Genomic DNA, 27,785 nt, shown 5'->3' on the forward strand with positions numbered 1-27,785 from the left:
AAAAAAAAAAAAAAGAAAATGAAAGTAAATCTAGAGATAGAACCATCATCCATAGATGTCAACCAATTCTAGTATTTTTTGGTTGAATTAAGTGTTCATCTATCTACTGATTAAGTCATTGAATTTATTCATTTGTCAAATATTTATTGATTATTTGCCCTCAGCTGGGCCCTGGGCTGATATATTAGTGACTCAATATAGGCAATGAGCAAGTCTTCATTCCACTGAGGGAGGCAGCTATTCATCGAAGAATCATGAAAACAAAATATTACCAAACAATAAGTAAACATACGTACATCCATGAGATGTCATAATTGAGTGGCCTAATCTGCCGAATATGGAGGAATGATAAGTTGGGGGTTGCCTAGACAACACTTTGGGGGAGGGAGGCAGAGAGAACCTTCTGAAGAGAAGAAGTACATGCAGATGCCCTGTGTCTGTGGGAGCAAGACATCTGCATGCAGGCTGGTAAGCTCATCTTTAGAAAAGAGGAGGAATTACAGTAAGTGAGGTCTAAGGAAAGGCTGAGTCTAACCAGATTGTTAAACTATTTTATCTATGGCTGCTAGAGCGTCACCATTCAGCAGCATCCTTAACATGAGGACCTATGCTGTTTTCCTTGGGCTGTCTCAACCTAATCCTGCCGTTGGTGAAAATAAATAGTAAATAGATTAGATGGCTCAGTTTTGCCTTTTCCTCCTACCTACTAATCTTGACTGAAAAATAATATGACGTATCTTTGTATAATTCTCATAGTGAATTTTGAAGGAGTTGTCAGGGACATTGCTTTATAATGAGTTTCTTCTGGGGGTATATTGGAAATGCTTGGCCCAAGAAATATTGTTATTAACCTTTAAATAAAATGATGACACTTTGTGTGAAGTCAAAGTTTTTAAAGCTATTTTACCTGTTTCTATATGTACTTATATTTTTTTCTTCTTTAAACATCTTTTATTCATCTCTTTTTTTCCCACAAATTTTTCAAAGGAAATGAAATATTCTGTTATCTCTAAATAATTATTGTTTTATTGCTATTTACAGATGTCGATAGGAGACTTTGAGCTGTGTTTATTTGTTTTTTTCTTTCAAGCTTTTATTTTAAGTGCCATGATCTAGGGTGAATTTTAGGTCTTATGGAAAGCAGCCACATCCATGGACTGCACAGAGTCCTCAAAAGCAGTGACCTGCCTCTCCAGCTTACCTGTTCCAACTTTATCATCTTCAACTACACACTGGATTTGAAGTTTTAAAATTTCATATCCCATCATAGCTAGTTTAGAGGAGCCCCAGACAGCCATCTGCCTGAATGCTTCTAACGCATTCCTCTAGTTTTGCCATGTCTGCCACATCATCCCACAGTTTCACATCTAGGAGGATGAAAAACAGCAACAAGTGCACGTTTTTTGGCTTTCTTTGATTGATTCTGGGCAAGCAATACTTCCCTTGAGCCTCTTTGCTGCTTCACTTTCCTCCTCCTCATCAGATCCCAGGAGATCAATGTCATCATTATCTTCATTATCCATAGCTCCACTTCCTATAGTGTCTTCTGCATTAGCAGGAACATGTTTGCCCAAAGCTTTCTTCACGCCTGGCAGGCTGGCCTTTTCTTTTCATGAGACTTGATGTGATTATACCAACATGTGGAAAGACACAAGTTTGCAGGCAGTGGGCCAGAGACTGCTTCAAATACTGCCACATCTGCTAGTGATGGCTCATACCCCCTGATGTAGCTCTTGTCTGCCAGGTAATCATTGAGCATGTGGAGGCCAGCAGGGCTTTTCAGGTCACTGAAACCCATGATGTCAGCTGTCACTGAGAGCTGGGTGGCAGCAAAATGAACGCGTGCAGATTGTGGGCGTCTCTTCGAAGTGAGGGAAAAAAAGCTAGTTTCAGATTATTAAAACCCAAAGACATGCAGCAAGAAAACCAACCCCGACTGTATTTAGTAAGCACTCACAGACTCTTTTTTCAAGAGAAAGATGGAAGTAAGTGCTCATAGGCTGCAAGGGAAATACTGCTTGGGGTTCAATATATTAAAATCCCTTTCCTATTTCACTTGGAGAAAGAAAGGAAGAAAAGTTTGTGATTTCATCCACATGTTCCTAAAACACTGTGATATGATTTCTGTTTTATAGGCTTCACTTATTAAAAAAATTAGAGTGTGAGGAATCTGTCACATATTCCACTAGTAGCAAATGCTATATTTGACAGATAGGCATTGTTTTAAATATTTTCAGTTAATGCCTTTGTTCTGAATAGTTCTTTAAAATTAATCTTAATTGTATTAATAGTATGTTGTGTTTAATTATTAATATTCAACATTGTTAATATTTATACAATTAACTTTACAAATATAACTCAAAATGATCCTTCATATCTTGGAATTAAAGTTAATAGCCATACTATATTAGCTATTTCACTGTGTTAGCTACAAGGTATACATAGTAGAACAAGATCTGGGAGTCAGGGTAGACCACAAGCTGACAGCTAGTTTACAAAGAAATTCTTCAGGCTGGGGAGTTTAATATACCAAACCCCAAGTATTTCTTCTTCTGAAGAAATTCTGCAGAATATTTAACATGTGCTCACACCTGTAATCCCAGCACTTTGAGAGGCCAAGGTGGATGGAACACATGAGGTCAGGAGTTTGAGACCAGCCTGACCAACATAGAGAAACCCCTGTCTCTAATGAAAATACAAAATTAGCCAGGCATGGTGGCTAATGCCTGTAATCCAAGCTACTCAGGAGGCTGAGGCAAAAAAAAAAATCACTTGAACTTAGGAGGTGGAGGTTGTGGTGAGCCAAGATTGTGCCATTGCACTCCATCCTGGGTGACAAGAACAAAATTCTGTCTCTAAATAAATAATAAATATTATTAAGAGAGGCGTATTTTTGAAATTTTATACAGAGTCATGCAGTCATTATCCATTTTTCTTTCTTTAAAAAAAATTGGAATATGAGGTATTTAAGAGAAGAGGAGGGCAGGGCAACAACACTCATTAAAATGCCAGAAAAGATTTCCAGCGAGAAAAGCCTAAATGAACTGGAATTAGTTCATGTGCAGATGAAAAAGTTAGCGGTCTTTTCATAAGTCAATAATTATTTTAAGCAGCAAGGAAAACATTTTATAAGCAGGATTTTGATCAGCTGCTTTTATTAGTGAAAATAAAGTATGAGAAAATAAATCTACAATGGAATTTTAAATAGGGAAATATTTTGTCTATTACAGATATCTGTTGCTGTTACATGTGTTGTATGTTTCTTGTTTAAAGCCTTCATTCACAAACACTTCAAATACACAACTGTATGGTCTTCTGCTAGGGCTGGTTATAGTGAGTTAGGGCAAAAGAAACCATGTTCCCTATACTGTTCCACAGATGGGGAGGGAGAATGTAAGCGGAGAGATGGATATAGTGGTACCCAAATTTGAATCAAAAAAAGTCTAAACTTTAGATCTTTCCTCAGTCTCAGGAAACTTAGATGATTTATCTTGTCTTCCATTCATTTTCCAAATATAACGAATAAAATCAGTTATTTAGTTTCATCTGGTTACTTGTGCAAATATATATAGTGTTATAAACCACAAAATTATATATTGTAGTAAATCCATGAGCTCATGCCTATGTAATTTTGCCTGTATTAGCTATTCCTAAGTTGTACTAATGAAAGCCTTGCGTTCAAGGAGGTACATAGATGTGCTTGGGTAAATATAGAAGTCTCCAACTGGATTCAAACAGATGGGATTTAACCACAACTGGAACTCATTCGTTACGGTGGCAGGAAAGCTGGATCGCAGGTGTAAGGGAAGCCTGGAAGTTTCTTGGTAAGTTTAAGAAAGAAAAGGGGGAAAGGAGTCTTCATTGTTTTCTGTTTAGCATGAACAAAACCCATTTAATTACTGTTAGAACAGTGGAAAGAGGTGATGGTGGATTAACCTGGAATGAAGAGAGGATAAATGTCCAGTGCTTTGAATCTTTTATAACTCAGCATTATATTTGGGTGAAGTAATAGAGACAGCAACTTAATCTTGAAGAAAACTGCAGGAGCTTATTTTGGCTAAACAACGTACTTTTGCCATCCTGACAGGATTATTGATAGAGAAAGAAGCTCAAGGTCACAGACCTTGATATTTTGCTCATTTTATGGTAATCTTATTTTTGGAGCTTGTTAGCTCAGCTAGTTATTTGCTAGATGCTGAGAAGATAAACTTGAACTTGGGCTTGTGACACCACTTAACTTGTAATAATGATTGTTATCAGTGCCTCTCCAACCTGTCTGTAGGGCGGGAAGTTTGGCCGTGTGTGTGTGTGTGTGTGTGTGTGTGTGTGTGTTCCAACTGTGAGTGACATTTGAAATGCCCAGCTATTTCTTCCAAAGTGGTGGTGAGGAATCACTACTATCATAGAACTATAAATACATTTATGTTATTTAGCGCAGGAAAATGCTATTGATCCATTTGTCTTTAACCATAACAGGCTAATTTTTTCATTTGATTTTATAAGCTTAATCACAAACAATCATTTAGCAAGAACTATTTAGTTATCATATACATATTTTAATCTGGAAAATTTGATTTATTTACGAAAGAAATTTTTTACTCGTAAACATTGTGATAAAAATATATCTCATACTTAAAATATTTTTTCTACACTTTTTTTGTCAAATGGAGCTGGCTATGTTTTTTGTTTGTGAAAACGATGTAAGTATACAGTTTTGAGAAAGTCAGCCTGTAGGTAAGAGTTCAGGAAAAGGAGATAATTATAATGCAAAGGTAAACTGTTTATTTTAATTTTACTGTTTATGAGACAGGGTCTTGCTCTGTCACCCAGGCTGGAATGAAGTGTTGCAATCACAGCTCACTGCAGCCTCCACCTTCTGTGCCCAGGCCATCCTCTGCCTTAGCCACTCCAGTAGACGAGGCCACCAAAATGTGCCATGATGGCTCCACTAATTTTTTTACTTTTCTTTTTTGTAGAGATGGATCTCCCTACGTTGCCCAGACCAGTTTCAAACTCCTGGGCTCAACCCCTGCTCCTGCCTCTGCCTCCTCAAGTGCTGACATTGCAGGCAGGAGCCATTGCATCCGGCCTAGTCTATTTTTTAAAGGATTTGTTCCTCAAGCTTTTTAGCAGTTTAAAATAACACTTAAAAATTGTCTATATTAAGCAACTACATACACATTTATCCAAATAATTTGTTTAAATACTGTTTAATAAGTGATCTAAATGTTTTCATAATCCTAAATCCTGCTGAGTTACTCTGCGACATTGCGATAATTCAGCTGTCACTTAATAGTCAAAATTCTACGATGGGTAAAGCAATGCGAAGTTCAGAAATCCTGTATAGCCGGGAACCAGGTTCATCCCAGGAATTTACACCAAGTCTCTTCAACCCGTCATTGCCTAGATCTTACATAGACTCCCTTTAGAGGCAGGAGTCAACAGCAAATCAGTTTACGGAGTTGTGCTTTGAAAATGGTGGTGGTGTTGGGGTTAGGATAGCAATTTGCCATGAAGAAAATAGTTTAATTTTGGGGAAAAGAAAAAAAAAAAGACGACAACAAAACAGCCAAGACCACAGGTTCAAACATGTACTTTCTTAAGAAATCAAGTGGTGATGCTCATTTCTCTAAGGTCTGAGTCCAGGATATGTTACTTATTTTGGATTGTTATCAGTCAGGAAACAGTATATCTGGTTGAGTAAAGATGTAGGCAAGTTTAGGAAAAGTGCCTCAGGGAGCCTTGACTGTCCTGTCCTAAAGGGCAAGGGGCAGATGAAACTGTCTGAAAGGAGAAAGTAAGGTAGAAGACATTACTGGAGTAGCTGTGTCCTTCAGTCAGGGACAGGGACAACTTGCTGTGACGTATTAGGGAGAAAGCTTGGGGAGCAAACACTCTGACCTCATTCTCCTCCAGTGATCTCTTACTCTTGCCACTCATCGGCCAAATCCAACTAGCAGCCAGAGTGGAAGTGATCTTACTGATGTAGCTCACACGTGTGAATTTCTCTGGAAACAAAGCAGGCTGAAGAAGGGTGGAGCTGATCTGGAGGGGCCAGTGAAAACTCTGCATAGAAATCCTTCCTGGTGGAGCTCTTTGTAAAACTCCCACTAAATTGATTTGGTTTAAAGCAAAACTCCAACTAAATGGGCTTGGCTTTAAGTAGAAGGAAGCTTTTTTGTTACGTTAAGATATGATTTAATAATATATAGTTTGAAAAGTACTTCATCTAATCACTTATTGATTTAAAAATTCATTTCCAATGATTAAATATATTAGTAATATGTATCAGAGTAAAATGTGAGAATAAAATTATAAGTCTTCTAACCAACATTTAAAAAGAAGGAAGAGTCACTATGAAGGCAGCTAGGAGACTGGAAATTCAGGTGACGTTGATGTCAGAGCTGAGTTTGAATCCTGGCTATCCACTGCTATTGAGACCTTATGTAATTTATTTAACTCCTGGGCATTGTACTGCTTGATGGACCCACATGTGGCAGATGCTTAACCACCTAGTGCTTGTATTGTTGTCAAGACTCTCTTGCTGAAGTCTTACTATAAATTACTGGGAAAACAAATAACCTTCAGTATTCTGCAGAGCTTTGTAATCTTGCTCTTAAACTGCTAATGCCTAATATTAGATTCTTGCACAGTTAAAAACAAGGTGAGTCAATTCTACATGGAGTTTGCAAGGGGATACTCTTTATTAGATAGCTATGACCAGATTTAATGATCTTGTTAAACCATGTCAAAAAGACATAAAAAGTACAGTAATCCCAGTTTAAATGGATGATGCTCTACCAGACCCTTCTCTGTCACCAGTGAAAAGAACCAAGCCTGTGTAATTCAAGTCCTTTGAGACACATGTTTATGTTTGAAACAAGGAATGTAAGAGCAGGTGTCAATACAATTTTCAACATATGGTAAGCTCTTCCACTGCAGCTGGCTGCAATCCTTGTCAAAGGTCATGGAGAAAAAAAAAAAAGAGAGAGAGTCAGAAGTCACAATGAGCTTTAAAAGCACATTCAGGAAACTGCACTGTTATAAACTGTGTTCACTGAACCGGAGAAAAACTTACCCCTTTTATCAATAATGTGGAGTGAATTGAAAGCTGATTCTGAATTTAGTTATGTAAGTTTCCATGCAGCTGTGAGCAACAGAGAAACAGAGGATTGAATCAGGAAGGTCAGAGACCCTCTCACATAACGGTATTTGGTCTTAACATTGCTATGAAGCTCCAGATACAAGCTAACTGATGTGTTAGAGGGAACAGTGTAACAGAATGCACTTTCAGATTCCACCACTTAGCCCCTTCAGTGTCTGTATTCAAAGTGGAAATCCTGAAATGTAGCCACCCTGCAATCACTGAAACAGGATGGCCGTTCCACCACTTTCCAGGCCTAGGTGTGTGAAAACAGAGGCTGATGAGAGGATATCCACATTTCAGGGAAAGACACAAATGATAGTAATCACAAAGCAAAAATGGCATTGCACCCACTATGAGGATAGAAGCAGTTTGATTACCTGTCACCTTCTCTGAGGAGCCTTTCCTAAACCTGCAAGCCTGGGTTAGGCAGCTTTCTTGAGTGCTCCTGGGCCCCCGTATCACTATCATGTAGTGCTGTGTGTAGTTGCTTATCTAAATGGTACACCAAACTGGGAGTTCCGTGAGGGCAGGTACCGTCTCTTCAGTGCCCTATCCAGCACCTTGCACTGAGACTGCAACGAAGTAGATGCTCAGTACCTGCTTTTTCAGCAGCAGAAACAACCACAAATGCTTGTAACTGGAAAAGAGGGAAAACCCTGGTGGCTGGTAAACGAATGCCCTTACCCTGAATGGCTTATGGTGAGGTGGAAATGTTTCTTGGTTAGTTTGGATGCTTTTCCTGGAAGATATTGTTTGAAAAACAAACTCTTGCATTTAGAGTTTAATCTGACAGAAAGGAGGTGTATCCACTCTAGATTATCCTTAATGCTTTCCTCTATTAAAGGCCTTGTCAGGTTTTTCAGTATCTGGCTACAATCATTTAAAAACAGGGGAAAGGTCTCTTGTGAACCTACATGTAGGCAATCTAGTGTGCCCACAACAGAGACAACAGTTTTCTTGATACCCATGTTGTCATTTAACCAAGAATCAATAAACTAAAAAGAAATTTGGAGGGACTGTGTACATCTTTGTAAATGTCAAGCCCCATCTAATTATTTTCCCTTTGATTTTTAAAGTTAATTGCCTAAACACTGAATACAGAATCCTCAGATTGCTAAGGTTGTGAACTCCTATTTTTGATCAAGATAGAAATGTTCTGAGTTATCTTACCTTGTAAAATGCAGATCTTAAAGATTTAAATATAAGACCTCAAACTATAAAAATCCTAGAAAAAAACACAGGAAACACTATTATGGACATGGACCTTGGGAAATAATTTATGACTAAGTTCTCAAAAGCAATTATAACAAAAACAAAAATTGACAAGTAGGACCTAATTTAACTGAAGAGCTTTGGCACAGCAAAACAAGCTGTCAGCAGGCTGGGTGCAATGGCTCACGCCTGTATCCCAGCACTTTGGGATGCTGAGGCAGGTGGATCTTGAGGTCAAGAGATCGAGAACGTCCTGGCCAACTTGGTGAAACCCCATCTCTACTAAAAATACAAAAACTAGCCAGGAATGGTGGTGCTCACCTGTAGTCCCAGCTACTTGAGATGCTGAGGCAGGAGAATCACTTGAACCCGGGAGGCAGAGGTTGCAGTGAGTCAAAATGGCGCCACTGCACTCCAGCCTGGTGACAGAGTGAGACTCGTCAAAAAAAAAANAAAAAAAAAAACAAGCTGTCAACAGAGTAAGCAGATTGCCTATAGAATGGGAGAATATATATGCAAACTATGCATCCAACACAGGTTTAATATCCAGACTTCATAAGAAACGTAAACAACTCAACAAGAAAAAATAAAAGACATCACCCCCAACAAACATTAAAAGGTGAGCAAAGGATACAGACATTTCTCAAAACGAGACATACCAGTGACCAATAAACATATGAAAAATGTTCTCAACATAACTGATTATCAGAGAGATATAAAATAAAACTACAATCAGATACCATCTCACACTAGTCAGAATAGTTATTATTAAAAAGACAAAAAATAGCAGAAGCTACCGGGCTGCAGAGAAAAAGGAGTGCTTATACACTGTTGGTGGGAATGTAAATTAGTTTAGTTACTGTGGAAAGCAGTCTGGAGCTGTTTCAAAGAACTAAAAACAGAACTGCCATTCTACCGTTTGACCCAGCCATTCCTAGTAGGTATAGATCCAAAGGAAAGTGAATTATTCTGTCAAAAAGACACAGGTACTTGTATGCTCATCACAGCACCATTCAAAATAGCAAAGACTTAGAATCCACCCAGGTATCTATCAATGGTAGATAGGATAAAGATAATGTGGTACGTATATACTGTGGAATACAATGCAGCTAAAAGAAAAATGAAATCAAGTCTTTGAAACAATATGGATGGAGCTGGAGATCATAATCCTAAGTGAATTAAGTTAGGAACAGAAAACCAAATACCACATGTTCTCATTTATAAGTGGGAGCTAAACATTGGGTACTTCTGGGCATAAAGATGGAAATGACAGGCACGAGGAACTGCTACAGTGGGGGGAAAGGGAAGAGGGGCAAAGGCTGAAAAACTACCTTTTGGGTACTAGATTCACTGTCTGGGTGATGGAATCTTTCATACCCAGAACCTTAGCATCATGTAATATAACCATGTAACAAACCTGCACATGTATCTCTGAATCTAAAATAAAACAATAGAATAAAAAAAGTGTAAAAAAATAGTATAAAAAATGTGCTTTTATACCTCTTACTCCTCGGAGCAATGGATGATTTTTAAAAGTTATAGATGGACACTATTTGAAATAATTTAAAATTTGTAGGAATAAAGGGTAATAGGAGAAGAAATTTCAGAACTTTCTAAAGTATATGAATACCATTCAAAGACTCAGGAGAATTCAAAACAAAACATTGAATGTAGTGATAGGCCACCTCAATAGAAAGGCATTTGTGAAGGTTGTGAGAGATAAGGAGATCCTTTCATTCAGTGTTACCTCTCCCAAACTTGGGAGGAGGTCTCTTGGGGTTCTCTGTGACTGAGGATGAGCTGAAAGTTTAATTTAGTTCTTGTTATCAAGTTCACTTGGTAATAAAGTGAAAATTTTAGCATCAACGGCCGCAAACTCTTGTAGTGAAAATGAAAATGAAAGCTTAAGAAAAAAAATAGTCCTGGAGACGAGATTTATGATTTCTTGGTTTGTAAACATTGGTCTAGTTATATTTTAGCTCAATGAGTAACCATATGGGACACAGAAAATTTGCAATCATAATACCTTTGAAAAAGTATGCACTTGGTATCTTCCATGCAAAATTCGATTGGGAGCACAGGCTTCTCTAAACTAGATCAACCATTTAAAAAATTGCCAGCAATTTTACGTTTTTTAAATTCCCCATGTGCCACTTATGCTTTAATTGTTTGGGGGAGAAGAGACTTCCAAAAACTGTATATTAAAAAATCTTTATAAGTGTTCAAAATATTGTCTTAGATATTTTATGTAATTCTCTGCAAAAGTATAAATTTTTATTATTAGGATTTGAACATAGAATTATTAGACTTTGTGGTGATTCAGTGAAATAAGGAATTTTAAAACACTATTAGGCTAGCTTTTATTACATATAATGAGAATCTCCTAGATGATGTAGAAATCATTAAAAATTAATTGTATAACTGCTGGGCTTGTCTCAAAGTGTCTTGAACTGATAAGCCTTCCTAATCTTCTAGTATTGCTTCAGCTCGTTGATGAAGTAAAGTGGCTAGCTTTTAAAAATTGATAACCTTATTATAATTACTAAATTGTAGCACATTATGTTTGCCTCAGGTGTTTAAAGTGAGTCACTATCCGTCAAATAAAAATTATGCCATGGTACAGTGAATCCCAACGTGTCAAATATGAAGATACTTTTTTATAGACTTATGTTATTTTAGTTGACCTTTTAATGTTTGTTGGTTGAGAAAGCATGATGAACTGCTTTGAATTTAATTGCTTTGGTATGGATTCAGTACCAATTTAAAGTAAATACGTATTTATTCATCTAACTGTCACTAATATTTATTTGAAAAATAAGAGTACATAGTATATGTATTAATAGTATACCATATGTTAAGTAAATAATTTTTGCAATAACTGTGCTTTCCTATAAGACATTTGTGAGTTTGTTGACCTATTTCTCTAGGCCCTTTTTAAAACATACATTATCAGTGTTATAAAATAAAGGTCACCCAAGAAGGTGTGTTAGTAGGTTGAAGACGTATCTGAAAATGATGACTTCCTGTGCTGAGGACGTAGCTGGCTTCTCATTTCCAACAGTGCTAGGAAGAAGCCTCTTAGGTTACTTGAGTGCTGGTTAGTGCATTGCAGGGGTAACCACAGACACTGACTCAGTTTCTAAGTAAGTGCAAGTGTCTCCTAAAGTTCCCAGTCAATAAATAAAGCATACCAATGAATGACACAAATTGAGTCTAACTTGTTTTAGTATAAATAATGCTTTTCAGCTTTTTTTTTTTTTAATTTCTGGCTATGCTAAGGTATTTTAAATATGTGCTGTTATAGTTCATGTATTCTTTTACATGAATTTTTGGAAACATAACCTTATTGGCTTTTCAAAGTCTACTTTGCTAAGTTTTCTCCATTTGCTTCTATTCAGCTATCAGTTAATATGAAAGTCATTGTCTTCTCTTTTCGTTATGTCAGTTGTGTGTATACAGTTTTCATGTACCTATATATTTACATGCATTACCCTTAACATACGTCTAGGAGAGAGTAACACATTTGTAACACTCCTGTATAAAATGTTATCAGTTTAAACATGTTATCTCATGCCTAACAGGCTTGATAAGTTTGGTGTGTGAGAGTGTGCACCTTTCCCAATTAATTGGTTGTATCAGTTAAATGCAGAATGTTATCAGGCCAGATGGACACAGACATCAATGCCTTGTAGCAAAACAGGTTAGGGTATTTGTTTGAAGGAAACGATACTGTAAAACAATTGAAAGAAAAATGAGAGAAGCAGAAACAAAAGGGTAATAGAAAAAATTGTAGGCAAGTTTGAGCAATGAAAAACATGAAAAGAGATGACATAACCAGTTACTTAATTCCCCAGTGACTTTTTAAGTCTGGTCCTCACTAGAGTTTCAATGTGAACTTCTGGTATTTTTTCATATCAGCTGCTGTGTTTTCAACTATATGGTGTGGCAGTCATATATTCTGTCTTTTCTAAGATTATTTCCGCTTCACATATTCTATCTTTTTTCCCTATAAGCATATTTGAACCTGTCAGAATGTATGCACATTTTGTGGTTCAAAAAATATGGTCGCAGTATAAAGCCCACAACATCAAAATAAGCTCTAGAGTTTGCCATGGAGTCCTTACATTAGTTCCTATTCAGGACTGCTGAAAGAGCTCTACAATCTTGACACAAAAAAGGACGGACTGATGTTGTGGTTAGCACTGGGGAGTCATGTATCCTGAATTGATGTGCTCAACCTGCCATAGGCAAGTGACATAACCTTTCAAATCTTGGTTTCTTCATCTGAAAATGGGGATCATCAAATAACCACTTTCAAAAGGTAGAAATTAGGCATCAAATAATATGAACATTTGAGGCCATGTCAAATTATCTAGGCATATCTAAAATGAAGAGTCTTATTTTAAATATGTCTGACAAGAATTCTTTTCCTTCTCTTGAATCTGTATCATTGTATGAATTACCTTTGCAACTTAAAATGGAGGGTGGCTTATCCATCTTGAATAGACTTTGCTACTAGACTTTGTATTGTTACATTCATCATCAAAAGGTAGGGAGGTTGGGGAGGAATAGCATTAGGAGAAATACATAATGTAGGTGACGGGGGAATGGAGGCAGCAAACCACCATAGCATGTGTATACCTATGTAACAGTCCTGCAAGATCTGCACATGTACCCCAGAATTTAAAGTATAATTTAAAAAAAAAGAAAAGATAAAAATAAATTTAAAAAGAAATAAAAAAAGGTCCCCAACTGCTTTTCTTTCTACTGTATAACTATATCTTAGGATAATTATTGAAAATTGGGATAGTTAATAAGTATTTATAGAAGCAAAAAAGTCACCTGCTTTTCTCTGAAGAATTTCAATTAAAATTTGCATGTACACAATTTTGTTCTATTTTTTAAAATTTCTTAGGCTAGATTATAGAAATGAACTATAAATCTAAACATTTTAAGAACTTTGATACATGTTCCTAAAGTATTGCGCCCATCCACGCTCAGTGTTTAGAATGGGCCAGCCTTGCCACAAAGTTGTTGGTGCTCAGTGATGTTTTTAAATATCATTAAAAAAATTTTAGGCCAAATGTATAAATTGAATAGCACAATTGCCTTCTGTCCTCAGTTATTAATGAGACATCATTTGAATAGTAAGTTTTTTTCTAATGCTAATATCAGATTTGTTTGTTTTATATCTGAAAGAGTTAAACAGGATCAAAGTTGATATTGTTTGTTATTGCAGTTGCCTCAAAAAAGTTTTATTTGGTCCTGTAACAAAGAACCGATTGCAAGAGTGGTGATCTTACAACTTCGAGATCAGTGGTGGGAATACCCAGAGCAGCTCTGTATCTCTTCTAAATCACCATCCTAAGTTATGTAGAAACTAGTCATGTAGACAGTGTAATTCAATAGCTAAAAAGAGGTTACCACGGTTACCGGGAACATCAGACTGGAGGCTTGTTCCTAGGCTCATTGTACTAATACAATTACTTGTTGGAATTGAAGTGAAAATGTTCAAGTGTTATTTTTTTTAACCTTGTTGCTGGCATGAATTACATTTGTATTTATTCTGAAGTATTGTGAAGAATGTATTTGAAGTCAGTTCTACAGTTTTATGTCAACTCAATCGTTTGCAGCATGCTTGACCTATAGCTGAATTTTGGTGTTTACGTTCACTGTTACTCAAGAGGAGGATGGGATGGAAACTAATGGTTATCGTCGTGCTGAATACTCGTTATTTTATTATTAGTTTGTTTTCTTCCTTATAAAAGACAGTAATTTCAATGGAATGGTAGTCATAAAATGAAAGCTTCAGTTAGGACTTCTTTCACCACTTATTTAAAACTGCAAGCCCCTCCCCTACAATTTGTCCTCCACTTCTACCTGTTTAGGGCTTTTCTTCCATGCATCATCTCATGCACTGTATACATTACATTTTCCTGTTTGTTTTTTGTTTCTCCCATTCTACTAGAAGTGAGTTCCATAAGGGTGGGGATTTTTTTTTTTTTAACTGCTCTACTGCCTATGTTTAGAAGTGACTGGCAGCACATAGTAGGTTCTCAATAACTGTTAAATTAATAAATGAATTTTCCAAAAGTTACATTTCTAGAAAATGCGTTGAAGAACAAGATGAAGTAGATGTGATTAGATTTTTTAGAATAATACTAACCTGTGTTTAACTTTTGACTGACATCTCTCAGATATCACAATCTAACTTGACGCTAATCAAAGCTATTAACATGTGAGGATGTATTTGGTGATATGTGGGCTATTTTAGGCCAGATGTACTTTATTTATCAAAAATATTCTCAAAGCCAAATTCTTATTGGCTGGTAAATATAATCCACTAAAGTTAAGAAAATCTAGTATTCTGGGTACTCCTGTTTTGTATTTCCTCCTTTTATTCAGTAAAATAAAAAAATTATTCAAATTGTTATTGAATTTTTTTTCTTTTTGCTTTTATTTATTTTTTTAATTGCATTTTAGGTTTTGGGGTACATGTGAAGAACATGCAAGATTGTTGCATAGGCACACACATGGCAGTGTGGTTTGCTGCCTTCCTCCCCTTCACCTATATCTGGCATTTCTCCCAGTGATATCTCTCCCCAACTCCCCACCCCGCAGTGTCCCTCCCCCATTCCCCCCAACAGACCCCAGTGTTTAGTGCTCCCCTCCCTGTGTCCATGTGTTCTTATTGAAATAAATATATTAACTTTCCAGTCTTTGCCACTGCAGTACATCAAGTATTATTTATTCAAAAAAACTGTGGTTTAAACATTCCCTTGATATTTGACTATATTAGGGAGTTAGTGTTAATTATTTTAGGTGGATAATGAGATTGTAGGTACGTTAAAAAGTCGTTATCTTTTAAAATTACATACTGAAAGAACTACACTTAAAATGATACGTCTGAGGGTTTTTTTTCAGTGGGAGGAGAGAGTGGATGGGAATGTGCATGGGAGTAGACTGATGATCAGTGGTACTAGGGATGATTGCCAGGGGTGGATGGTTGATACATTATTATTTCTACTATTACATTAATTAAATATTATTCATAATAAGAGAAAAAAGGAGGAGAGAGAAGATGAGGAGGAGGAGGAGGAGAGTAGAAAAGTGGAAAAAGACAAAAGTATTTATGAAAAATAAAGTAGGTAATTGGAGAGATATGTAAGCAATTCCATATAAAACAATGGACGAAACAGGGACAGTTAACATTATTGACCACTAATATATGCCAAGCACTGCCCTCCCTCCTATAATGTTAGCAGTAAGCCTATGAGCTGGGTTTTATTGTTACTGCCATTTTTCAGATGAGAAAATTGAATTTCAGAGGGGCTAAACAACTTGTCCAAAATATAAGCGGTGAGGCTGTCAAGCTGTCACTGAACTTAAGACACCATTGTCAGGTATGATATTATTTTGTGTATCTCTAAGAAAGAGAAACTTAGAATTTTTATTTTATACTTATTGTAAGATCTCTTTTAGTCTGCTTTTTGCAAAGCCTATTTTGTTGTTATATATCACTCTTGTTCATATATTAAAAGGAAAATACAAAATAAAGTAAGCTCTTCCTAAAACATTTTACATCCAGAGGATGACTCATTTAAATCTTTTTTACTTAGAGTTATTAATACCTGTATTTCTCCATGCAATATCACCCTCTGTGCTATTAATGAAACAGTGATGTAATTTTTATTAAAACAAGGCTCCATTTTAGTCTCTGGGACTCTCTTCCAAGCCAGTGATGCCCATTCTGCAAGTTTTGATGCTAACCATTTCCTGAACTAACCAAAAGGTATCAATGGAGGGTTTTCAACAACAAACAGGACTTCTCATTCTTCCTAAAATGATCCTTAAGTGGTTCAATAACTTGAAACCTCAGGGACTAAAGTTGTCTAGTCAGGTCCAGAATAATAACCAAGTTAACACGTGCATAAACAAGTAAAATTGTATCACAACTGCTACCTGGATTATTGTAACTGTAAAGACTCACTGTAAACTCACAGATAATAAAATAGAAAAAAAAAATTAAAATGTCTAAAAATATAGATTAGTGGGGCAGTAGGTACACAGGCACTCACTAGTGTGTATAAAATATGTTATAACAGGCCAGGCATAGTGAATGGCTCACTCTTGTAATCCCAGTACTTTGGGAGGCCAAGGTGGGCGGATCACTTGAGGCCAGGAGTTTAAGACCAGCCTGGGCAACATGGCGAAACTCTGTCTCTACAAAAAATACATAAGTTAGCCAGGTATGGTACCTCATGCCTATAATCCCAGCTATTTGGGAGGCTGAGGCACGAGAATGGATTGAACCTGGGAAGTGGAAGTATCAGTGAGCTGAGATTACGCCACTGCACTCCAGCCCAGGTGACAGACTGAGACTCTGTCTCAAAACAATTAAAAATTTAAAATGTCATAACAAAAGATTAGATGAGATGTGAAAGATATATCAGGTCTTGCTTCTGCCAAACCTTGTATTTCATGCTAATTTTTTTTTTTTTTACTGTATTCTAGAGAAAAATGAGTATCTAAAGACATTCTTAAAAGAGGCAGAGACTAAATCAAATATGCTAAATTTTAAAAGATAACTCTGATAGCAAAGTATAATATAGACTCTTCTGGCTGAACACAGCATTAAGAATAAAGAAAAACACAGAAGGCATGGAGCAAAAGGGAAAGTTGGTTGACTGTCAACAGCAGGACTAGGAAAATGACAACCGCACCGTAATATTTCATGAATAAATACTGGACACATCCTGGCTTGTTGCATACCTCATCTTTCTAAAAGTCAAATGCTTAAAAAATTACTTGGTCTCAAAATGTTTTGATGACTCAATATAATGATAATTCTGTTCATTTGAGAGTTTCTGATTATAAGTTGGAATATAGTCCAATATCTAGACATAATTAGGGAATAATTGACACAGTTATACTAAATAAAATAGTTTTGAAATCTGTAAAGCATCCACTCTCAAACGCAAATACTTTAAAGGTACTGTTTATGTGCAAAGATATTGTTCAAATGTAGGTCTCTAGTACAAGTGATATGTGTGTGCGATTTTGTAATTTTTCAATATCTGTCAAGTCCCATGATAATTGGCATATGGTTTTATGTAATAATACATAATAACATATGATGACTGTAATTAAGTGCAGTGACTTTAGACTTTGTCTTTTAATGAGCCTCAGTGGATACTGAATGAAAGGTAAATTAAAGGTTCATTAAGCTGTGTTCAGAAGAAAAAAAAATGTTTTTAAATGGCAGATGTACTGTGAAGTTAAATGAATTTTATTCAGATGGGCTCTTCAGTATTTTTTCAAATGACAAGCCTAGCCTGAAGTATTTGAAGTGTTTTAGGAAATTTAAAATTTGAGCATTTATTTCAGCTAATTTTAAATATTTCAAGGTTTAAATGTATAAAACGACCAGAGAGAGCCCTGGAAATTTGGCTGTTTCTACATCAAAGTGACCTTTAGTGTGGCTTTGTTTAACGTTCTGGTCTGTGAAAAGAAAAGCAAAGCAAAAAGGAAAACTAGAATAATGTATCCAGTGAAGTTAAACAAAACATCTGGAGCACCCAGCATTTTTTCTATTTATGCTAGCCAACATTTAAACTTGTGATTTAAAATATGTATAGGGAATCAGAAAAAAAAAAAATCACAGACACAGAAATATTTCTCACTTTCATTCTTATTCATAAAGTTATCAAAAAGGCATTTAAAATATTAAAAAATATAATGAATTTGAGCTTTTTCATATATTTACCATTCCATTAGCATTATTAAACATAAGCATAAGGACAATGCTATTTATATAGTAATATTATACTATAAGTGACATGTGAACATTTACTAATAGAGGCAGCTACTCTTTTAAAAAATGTACTTGTGATTCTGATATCCTGTATATAATGTTTTAATTTTTTTAAGAAAAATCATTATGGGTGTGCGTGGTTCTTGTATGAGGAAATGCATGTATGCAGAAAAGGAAGGGAGAAATCCTTTCTAATGGGCAACAGAAATTAAAAGCAAATGTTTCCTTGCCTGAAAGTTTCCTTGTGTGAGACTGAAATACATAGTTTTACTTCTGTACATCGTTTTTGCTGTAGCTTGTATAGACTACCTACACTCTTAGTGAGAATAATGATAAAATGAGGAGTTTTGTTTTTTTCTTTTTTTTCTTTTTTTTTTTAAGACAGTCTCACTCCATCACTGAGGCTGGCATACTGGTATACAGTGGCATGATCTCTGCTTAATGCAAACTCTGCCTCCCAGGTTCAAGCAATTCCTGCCTCAGCCTCCTAAGTAGGTGGGATTACAGGTGTGTACCGTCACGACTGGCTAATTTTCATATTTTTATTATAGGTGGGATTTCACCCTGTTGCCCAGGCTGGTCTCAAACTCCTGACCTCAAGTGACCCTCCCGCCTTGGCCTCCCAGATTGCTGGGATTACAGGCATGAGCCACTGCACCCAGCCAAATGATGGACTTTTATCTTACAATTAGGAAGGAAAGTTGTAGCAAAAGGCAGAGCAGCAATAATAAGAGCCTATAATAATTTAAAAAATTATGTTGATATAAATTGAAAACCATAAAATTAACTCATATCAAGTGTACAGTTTGATGATTTTTAATGTATTCAGTTATAAAACCATCACCATGATCCAGTCAGTTTTAGAACATTCCATTGCACCAAAAATAAGTCCCCATCATTAGCAGTTACATAGTCACTTGCCATTTTCTCTAGTTTTCCTGCCCTAGCCCCATGCAACCACTAATTTTTCTGTCTCTATGTCTCTGCCTATTCTGGACTTAAATATAAATGGAATTTTCCAATACATGGTGTTTTGTGACTGATTTATTTCACTTAGGAAGAGGTTTTTAAGATTCATCAATTTTATATTATGTATCAGTACTTAATTCATTTTTATTGCTAAATAATATTCCCTCATATGGATATATCACATTTTACTTATCCTTCCATCAGTTTATGGATAGTTCCGCTGTTTCAACTTTTTGGTTACTGTGAATAATGATGCTCTAAAACGTTTGTGTACAAGTGTTTGTGTTATGTTTTCGTTCACATTGGGTATATACCTAATAGTGGAATGCCAGATCATATAGTAACATAATGTTAACATTTTGAGGAAACCTCAGACTATTTTCCAAAGCAGCTGGACCATTATACATTCCAATCAGCAATGTATGGAGTGGTAATTTCTCTGCTTCCTTGCCAACACTTTTCATCTGTCTTTTTGGTTATTACTACCTTAGTGAGTGTGGACTGGCCTTTTATTGTGGTTTTTACTTGTGCTTTCCTAATGATTAATGTTATTTCGTGTCTTTTCATGTGCTTATTAGCTATTTATATATCTTCTTTTGAGAAATTTCTTTTTAGATCATTTGTCAATTTTTTATTTGGGTTTTCTTTTTATTAAGTTGTAAGAGTTCTTTAGTTGATCTGGACTCAAATATTTTATTAGGTATATGTTTTGAAATTGTGGTCTTCCATTGGCGGGTTGCCTTTTCACTTACTTATGTTCTCTGAGGCACAAATGTGTTTTTGTTGAAATCCAGTTTATTCATCTTTTTTGTTGTTGTTGCTTGTGCTTCCTGAAATAAAATTTTAAGAGACAAAAATGTTGAAAAATTATACTAGGCCTTAGGCATACATTTTGAAAAAGTTTTCTAATGTGTTTTTGGATACAGGCATCCAAATTACTAACTATCTGGGTCTAAAGCAGGAGATGAGATATTGACATAAACAACTCCATATCAAAGAATGATTTTTAACTTTTGGAATAAGATACAGACTAGTGAACTCTTTATGTGCGTATCTTCTGGATCGAAGTAAAACAAATATGCAAGCTTCTCTTTTAAACTCAATAGGAAGGTCCCTGAAGAAACAAAGACCATGACAGAGAACTTACTGCATGTGCACACACATGTACGTACACACATACACTCAAGCTGTTATTCATCTAAATCAGTCAAGATGCCCTTGATATGCTCTCAATTTAGCATTTGATTCCTAGCAAATATAAGAATTGCCATACTCTAAGGGTATTTCCCATATTCCAGTAATATAGACTCTTTTTAGAATAACTATTAATTGGTTGTTTCTGTGGATATCATAGTTAGCATAACTTATTTCTGCTTTCAGTTCTGAAATTCTTAAACTGCAAATTATGCAATCAAAGTAGTTTTCAGGTTTCAAACTTTACCTTAATTCTAAACCAGAATTTCTAAGTTGTTGAGCATCTACTGTATTAATAAGACAACTAAAATATGTGTCTTTATAAAGTATCTACTCTCCCAGGGTTAGCAAAATTTGCTCAGATATCATAATATAAGCTTATCCAAGCAGAATTGCAGCTGCTTGGTAGGATGAGTTTTACATACAAAACATTGAATCTTACACATTATCGGTTATAAGAAATGAGAATATTAGATTTCCTAAATATTTGTACACTGAAACATTTGTATCATTACTTATCTGGGTAGAAAGAAGAGATTAAAATGGGTTTCTATAGCTTGGAAATCCTATATTTAGTGTTTTTTAACCAAGACCTAATTTGATCCAGTGCCTAGTAAATATCTTCTATACAATAAAGCTGCTAACTTTTGTCATTAGAATTTAAAACAATTTAGATTCATAAAACCATTTAAAACCATGCTGTGTAATTTTAAAGAGAAAAATGTAAAATTGAATTTTGCCTTTAGAAAGATCTCTTTGGGTTCGTGTCAGTAGTGTTGAATCATTCAGGACGGGAGATGAGGTCTGTAAGGGCAATAGAAGAGCCTGCAGTGTATTTCATATCCCTCTATCCCTCAGCTCTTCTCCACGGGTTCACGGCTACAGGTTCTAAGTGGGACGCCAGCCATCAGTAAATGGTTTCCACAGCTGTCAGAGCAATACCAATGACTAGTCTTTTAAACCAGTTTTCCAGCAAACATTCAGAAATAGATGAATGATTGAGGATATGAATGTGGAAAATGTATTGCTGTCATCACTATCTGAAGCAAAACAAGACAAAATTTATATGTGTAATTATGTTATTAAATATAACACAGAATAATTATAAATTATCATAAAATTGTTAAGCCAAGTGTATACACTTTGAGTACTAACTCACTCATCAGCGTTTAGTGTATATGATTTCAGTGTTCGCTGGTATCTACCTGTGTATCTTTCTGGCGTAACCCAGTTATCTTTCTTCACTGTAATAATGTCTTTAATACCAGCTTCTCCTTTATCTATATTATTTTGTGAAACTCAACTCATGGTGTCTTTATCCTGGAAGATTCTGGAATGACATATGGAGACCCCCTTCTTATTCCCACCAATCTAAATTTCTTTCCTACTGGCGTCTAATATGTACTTTTTCTCCATTAAGGAAGGTCCCTTCACTGACTCCTATACACCGATGCATATCCCCACCAGCTCATCTTCATTATCTCTTTATTTAAGGCTTACCCATTTTTAAAAGCCAGCTTTAGTTCCTGCTGACGCCCTCCTTAACCTAACCATTCCTGAATTCTTATGCTAGACCCCACAGTTTACTTCCTAACTGGATTTTAAAGTGTATATATAAGTTGGTATTTTCTTTACTGATAGGCTGTAATTTGCTTGGAACCATTTCTTGTATATTTTTGGTTTATAATTTTGTGGCTCTAATACTGCACACACACGATGATTGCTTAATAATCTTAAAGGCAATGATGACTGGCAGCCATTTGTGGAACACATACGCTGTCTTAAGAGCTGTGTTAACTGCTTGAAATTTTTCCACTGAAGTCTCACAGTGACCCTATAATCACTGTCATTCCCTCTGTCTCTGTGTTTGTGTGTGCGTATGTATGTGTGTGTGTGTTTATGAAAACAGAAAAAGTAATGGAATCTTCAAAGTATTAATTTCCAGCCTAAGGTCACACAATCAGTGGCAATTTGGGGATTCATACCCATTTCTATCTTAAACCAGGTGCACAATCTTTACTATGTTACAGTGTAAAACTTATTATTTTCTACTAATAATGACATCTTTAATCCATGTATTACAAGGGCTTTAAAAGGGCCTTCTGGATTTAACTGGAATGGAAGACTGCTTTTAGTCATTAGAGTCTGAAGTTTATTATAAATATGTAGTTCCTTATTTCTATCCTGTTTTATCTGTAAAGCGCATTAGGCAAACTAATTTGAATATCATAAAATGAGTTTTATTTTAGGAATATCTGAATTCATTATCAAAATATGTTTAACTTGAAATTATTTCTTAGAGGTGATAAATGATGCTGGATGAACAATATCAATTTTGCTTATGGCAATTTTGATTCCAATATAGGAGGAAGGCAGACAGGGAGAAGCACTTTGTTATTAAGGAGATTTAGTAAACCCTACCTTTGTTGCATTAACAAAAGTCAAATGTGATTTAGTTCTTTTTCTTTCCCTCCCCATTTTTAAAGAATAAATAAAAATATTTTCTTTTTTTGGAACAATTTGTTCATGCTTTAGGAGCTATTTAATTAAATTATTACCTGCTGGAACACCATTTGTTTTTGTCCTATAAATAAGAAGCATAGCATTCTTTTACATAGGCTTGGTAAATATGTAGAAGGTACCAAAAAGCAATAAATATCATCAGCTGATGGACTGAGGCACTTCAATCTCTACACAGTCAGTCTTGATTGTTCTGGGCATAGCTAAATGGATTTTCCTGGTTAGATTCCTTTCCAAATGTGTTATGTACAGGAGGGCAGTTGGATTAATCTTCTCCCATAGACCTCTTTACATTATCACTCTCAAGATATAAAGTACAAGACCTGATTTAGTTTTTACCTCTGTGTTGTCCGTATAACAAACACCAGTTCTGAAAGGCAGAGGCAAATAACGACTTTGTGATGCGTTTAAGGAACTTGACACTGGTAAATTCTAGGATGGATTTTCCAGGACCCACTCTCCAGCGGCTGCTTCCTTCTTTCTTCTTCCTTCTCATCTTCCATCTCTTGTTCCTCCAGCAACAACCTTCACACCTGACACACAGACTAGAAGTTCATCCTCTTGTTCCAGGCTTTGTTTACCTTTTCAGGGATTGTAGAAATTCAAGCATTCATGGTGCATATTTATCTCCCTACATCTGCAGTGTTAGAATTTGGGGTGTCTGGGTGTATGCCTACAGGTCAAAGAATGATTCATTTAATTAGTGTTAACCAATTTTCATTCATCACTTGTGATCTTTCAGTAACTATAAAATATTAATAACTAGTATTTAAAACATATATTTATAAAATGATTTCATTTAGTTTTCACCAAAAAAATCTAGTTTTACCTCTGAAGAACAGTGACTTTCCCTGGTGTTCATAGCTAGCAATTATAGATCCAGAATTCAAACCTAGCTGTGTTTTGGTAGTTCATAATTATTCTATAATTAAAACAGTAATAGTTACATAGGATTTTACAGTTTATCAAATTCCTTTAATTATAATATCTAAGTTTATTCATAATTAATTTTCAGAAGTATACATATAAAATATTACTATCCTATTCTGAAGAATGAATGAGTTAAAGTGCCTACTACCAAACACATTGCTGGTAAAATGACAATTATCTGACCCTAAATTCTACACTTTCTTTAAGATGTTATACCTATTTGGACAGTATTATTTATTGATCAACAACCAGGTACCAGATACAGCACTAGGCTTCAAAGATAAAAGATAACTAAACAAATAACTATAATTAAGAACTAAATCTGACGGCAAATCAGGCTGAGGAAGAACATGTATTATGTAGGCTTAGAAGAGGCTCAAAAGCAGGGAGTAGCCAGGACATGAAGGTCTTATACGCTTTGGAAAGGAATCTGCAATTTTATGTTAGTGCAGAATAGGATTTTAAGCAGTGAGTGGTCTTCTGGTTATTTATTGCTGAGTAAAAAACTTCCCCCCAAATTTTGTGACTTTGACCAGCAGTCATTTAATTTTGTCTCATTATTTGATCCAGAAAACAAGACAGGTCTCAGCTGGCCTATTCTTTTGCTCCATGTGGTATTGACTGCTTGTCACTTGGTAGCAAGCTGCTGGCAAGTCGGGTCTAAAGGGACGAGATAGCTTCACTCATATGCCTGGCACTTTGCTTTGGATGTCTAGCTCTGCTTCTTCTCCTCGTGGTCTCAAGGCCTCTCCTTGCAGTCTTTCCAGCAAGGTAGTTTAATTTCTTTGTACTCAGGGCTATAAGAATTCCTTCTTTGTAAGTTATTCATGCCTTAATTACAGTGTTCATAAGATACCTCAGCAAATAAATGTCTCACTATCAATCTGCTTAGGAAGTGTCACATTTAAATTAAATGATTTTTCCTAAGGTATATGGGTATCTGTAAAAGAGCATAGATATGATTGTGAGAAAGTTATTGAATTATTTGGGGATTTTCAAAAATATGGATTTAGTCCAACAAACATTTCTATGGTCAAAGAATTATTATAAAACTACAGGCAATACAAATATGAATAAGATATAATTCTTGGAGGGAGAACCAGAATGAAAAAGTCTATTTAGAAAAAATTTAAAGTTAATTAAAATAAAAATCTCAAACACAGACAGCTGGTAGCCATGTGGCTGGATCCAAAAAGTGTTTGGGGAGCCACAAGCAGTTCGCAAGGACGGAGTATATGTCCTTGTATGTTCTTGTAATGTGTGAGTTCATAACTTCTCTCTCCTTTTTCCCAACAAGAAAGACTCTAAGCAGGCTACATACTGATGAAGCCTATGGGAAAAGGTCATACCACAAAATTTTGTTAGCGTTTGATTTTGAAGAAGTTGAGTTATGTTCTCCTGTGTATTTTATTTTTGGTGGAATTCCCAATATGCCTTCATGTGATTTCTTTCTGTCATTATGGCAGAGTGGTTAAGAACACAGATTCTGGAACCACACTGCCTTGGGTTCAAACTTTGCATGATTGGGGGCAAGTTACTTCAACTCTCTCTTAATAGTAATGTCATGGTGTTGTTCTGATGTTAAATTAATTAACGTAAGTTGAGGGCATATAGTGCTAAACAATCGTGTGCTGTTTTTCGTGTTAATATTATATTCTTTACTGTAGTGAAACTAGCTAAGGTCATTACCGCTTACAAATTATGTTGCAATGCATGTCCCTATTTGTATTGTTATAATAATTTTTATTTTCTTCCTCCTTAAAGATTATGCTCCTTTTTTTTTTCTGAAGAAACCATGATATTTCCATTGTGGGAGCCCTCAAGTGTTACAAATTACTCAGGAAACAAAGGGACCTGAGTTATTTTATTTTTAAACTTTTTACAGAATTGAAATTTAAAGAAAGAAAGAAAGAAGAGACAACAGATACCTTTTGTTTCCTATAACATCCTAAGACATGTGGTTAAGATACAGATATTTTATTTGCAGATAATGGGTTATAATTATAAAGAGTGAATAAAATGGGAAGTCTCACCAGTTGCAATAGCTGAAGGGGGTATTTGTGAAAGCATTAGGGAGAAGGGCCTTTAGATTTTCATACAGAGCATCAGAGACTATAACTCCAAAACAGCAGGTTAAGGATAAGTCAAGCTTTACTATCACTTTGAAAACTAAAGATCTGGTGTATTTGGAATGGTGGAGGAAAACATAAACTTTGTTTTGAGAGTCATTTCAAAGAAAACATCAACTGGTTCTTTATAGTTTAAAATACATCATTCTCAATACATAGCAAAGAATGAAATGAAATTTTTTGTGGCCAGTTATTTTATTATTTTTAAATGCGATACCTTAGATATCAATAGTGAAATTAGTTAGAAAGGAAAAAATGAAATCATGAGACAGGCTGAAGAAAGGAAAACATATATAAATTTAAAAATAGAGGCTGCATTATGTAATCAAAAACAAAAAAGAAATGGGAAAAGAAGCTAGAATTCATGTTGATAAAGTAATAATATTTGACCTTTTAAAATTAAAGGTTAGGTGAATTCTAAAAATTTTGCATACAATATTATAATAAACGACTTTTCAATGGTGTCAGTTATATAAAAGTTCTGTTAAATGTTTTATATTTAATGTCTTTGTGGCTCTTACATTTTCATGCCTTTTGCCTGACATTTAGCTTCATATGAGCATTACTTTTATGTGCCATTGGAGGTCTTTCATTTTTTATATTCCTGTTCATAAATAAAATATAAATGACATAAGAATTGTTCAATATAGTCTTTACTGAATTGTTTAGTTGCTTGAATTTACCCAAAACTATTAGTAGGCATGTCTATAAATTTCTAATAAAAAATAATCTCTCAGTGTCCAGCTGTCATACAGATATAACATAGAGCTATAGTACTTCTCATCCTTTCTTTTTAACTAAATGTCAATTTTTATTTAAAATGCTAGCAATAATTAGTTCTATTATACATAACGTTTAAACAGAATAATTTTGTTATTTTGTTCATACAAAATTCTATTTTTTATATATATAGGAAGCCTAGAAAAAAATTATTAATGTAAAATATTAAAGTAAAATCATATCCTTGTTTGCTTGAGACATAGGTATATTTATGGATGTGACCTCTTAGAAATAAGAAAGAATAGCAAAACCTTGGACAATTTATTTCTCCCTTTCCATATACTGCTTAGATAATTCCTGAAAAGTAGTTTAATCTTGATTTTGTCATCAGTTAATTGCAAGTTAAGTTTTATATTTTCTTAGTAATGAGTGAGCTTCACAATTCTTGGTTTTCTTTCCATTAATGTATTCCTACTACATAGGAAAATATAATAATTCACTTACACTGTTTTTTAGATATAAGATTAATATACATGATCTTTTGTTTATAAGGAACACACCACACAGTTAATCTAGAACTAATTCTCATAATTGTAATATTTTGAGTTAAATTACCAATTTTAATTTTCTTTAGATTGTAGCCTAACGGTTTGTAAGCTGAATACTAAAATTGTAGGTTTGGATCTTACTCTTGGCCTCTTAAAGAACAGATTTTCAGGCCTGGCCCGGCGCCTCATGTCTGTAATCCCAGCACTTTGGGAGGCTGAGGCGGGTGGATCACGGGTCTAGAGTTTGAGACCAGCCTGACCAACATGGTGAAGCCCCATCTCTACTAAAAAAACAAAAATTAGCTGGGTGTGGTGGCATTTGTCTGTAGTCCCAGCTACTTGGGAGATTTGGAGGCAGGAGAATTGCTTGAACCCAGGAGGTGGACATTGCAGTGAGCTGAGATCCGCCACTGCACTCCAGCCTGGCCATAGAGCGAGACTCCATCTCAAGAAAAAAAAAAAAAAGATAGATTTTCAGAATTTACCCAATATATATTTGGGGAGGTTAACATAATTTTGTTACTAAAAGAATTTTAAATGAACATAGACAGACTGTACAAATGTGTTTCTCTGAGCCCCCTTCTTCTTTCCCACCACTTAAC

General features: G+C 35.3%; 1 protein-coding gene and 1 pseudogene across 5 annotated transcripts in view; one reads left to right on the forward strand and one right to left on the reverse strand.

Annotated features, from left to right (window-relative positions):
- NAALADL2 (N-acetylated alpha-linked acidic dipeptidase like 2) overlaps positions 1-27,785 on the forward strand; it is a 1,349,309-nt gene that overhangs the window by 616,773 nt on the left and 704,751 nt on the right. Inside the window, exon 1 of one of the 5 annotated variants that reach the window (XM_037729373.1) lies at positions 15,674-15,762. The exons of the other annotated variants lie outside the window; for them this stretch is intronic. The gene's annotated coding sequence lies outside the window, so the exon portion shown is untranslated. Of the gene's footprint in view, positions 1-15,673; positions 15,763-27,785 lie in introns of those variants that run through there. 5 annotated transcript variants of the gene reach the window in all.
- LOC108285548 lies at positions 1,125-1,798 on the reverse strand (annotated as a pseudogene).

Source organism: Cebus imitator, unplaced genomic scaffold (assembly GCF_001604975.1).
Source record: "Cebus imitator isolate Cc_AM_T3 unplaced genomic scaffold, Cebus_imitator-1.0 Scaffold300, whole genome shotgun sequence".
Taxonomy (NCBI): Eukaryota; Metazoa; Chordata; class Mammalia; order Primates; family Cebidae; genus Cebus; species Cebus imitator.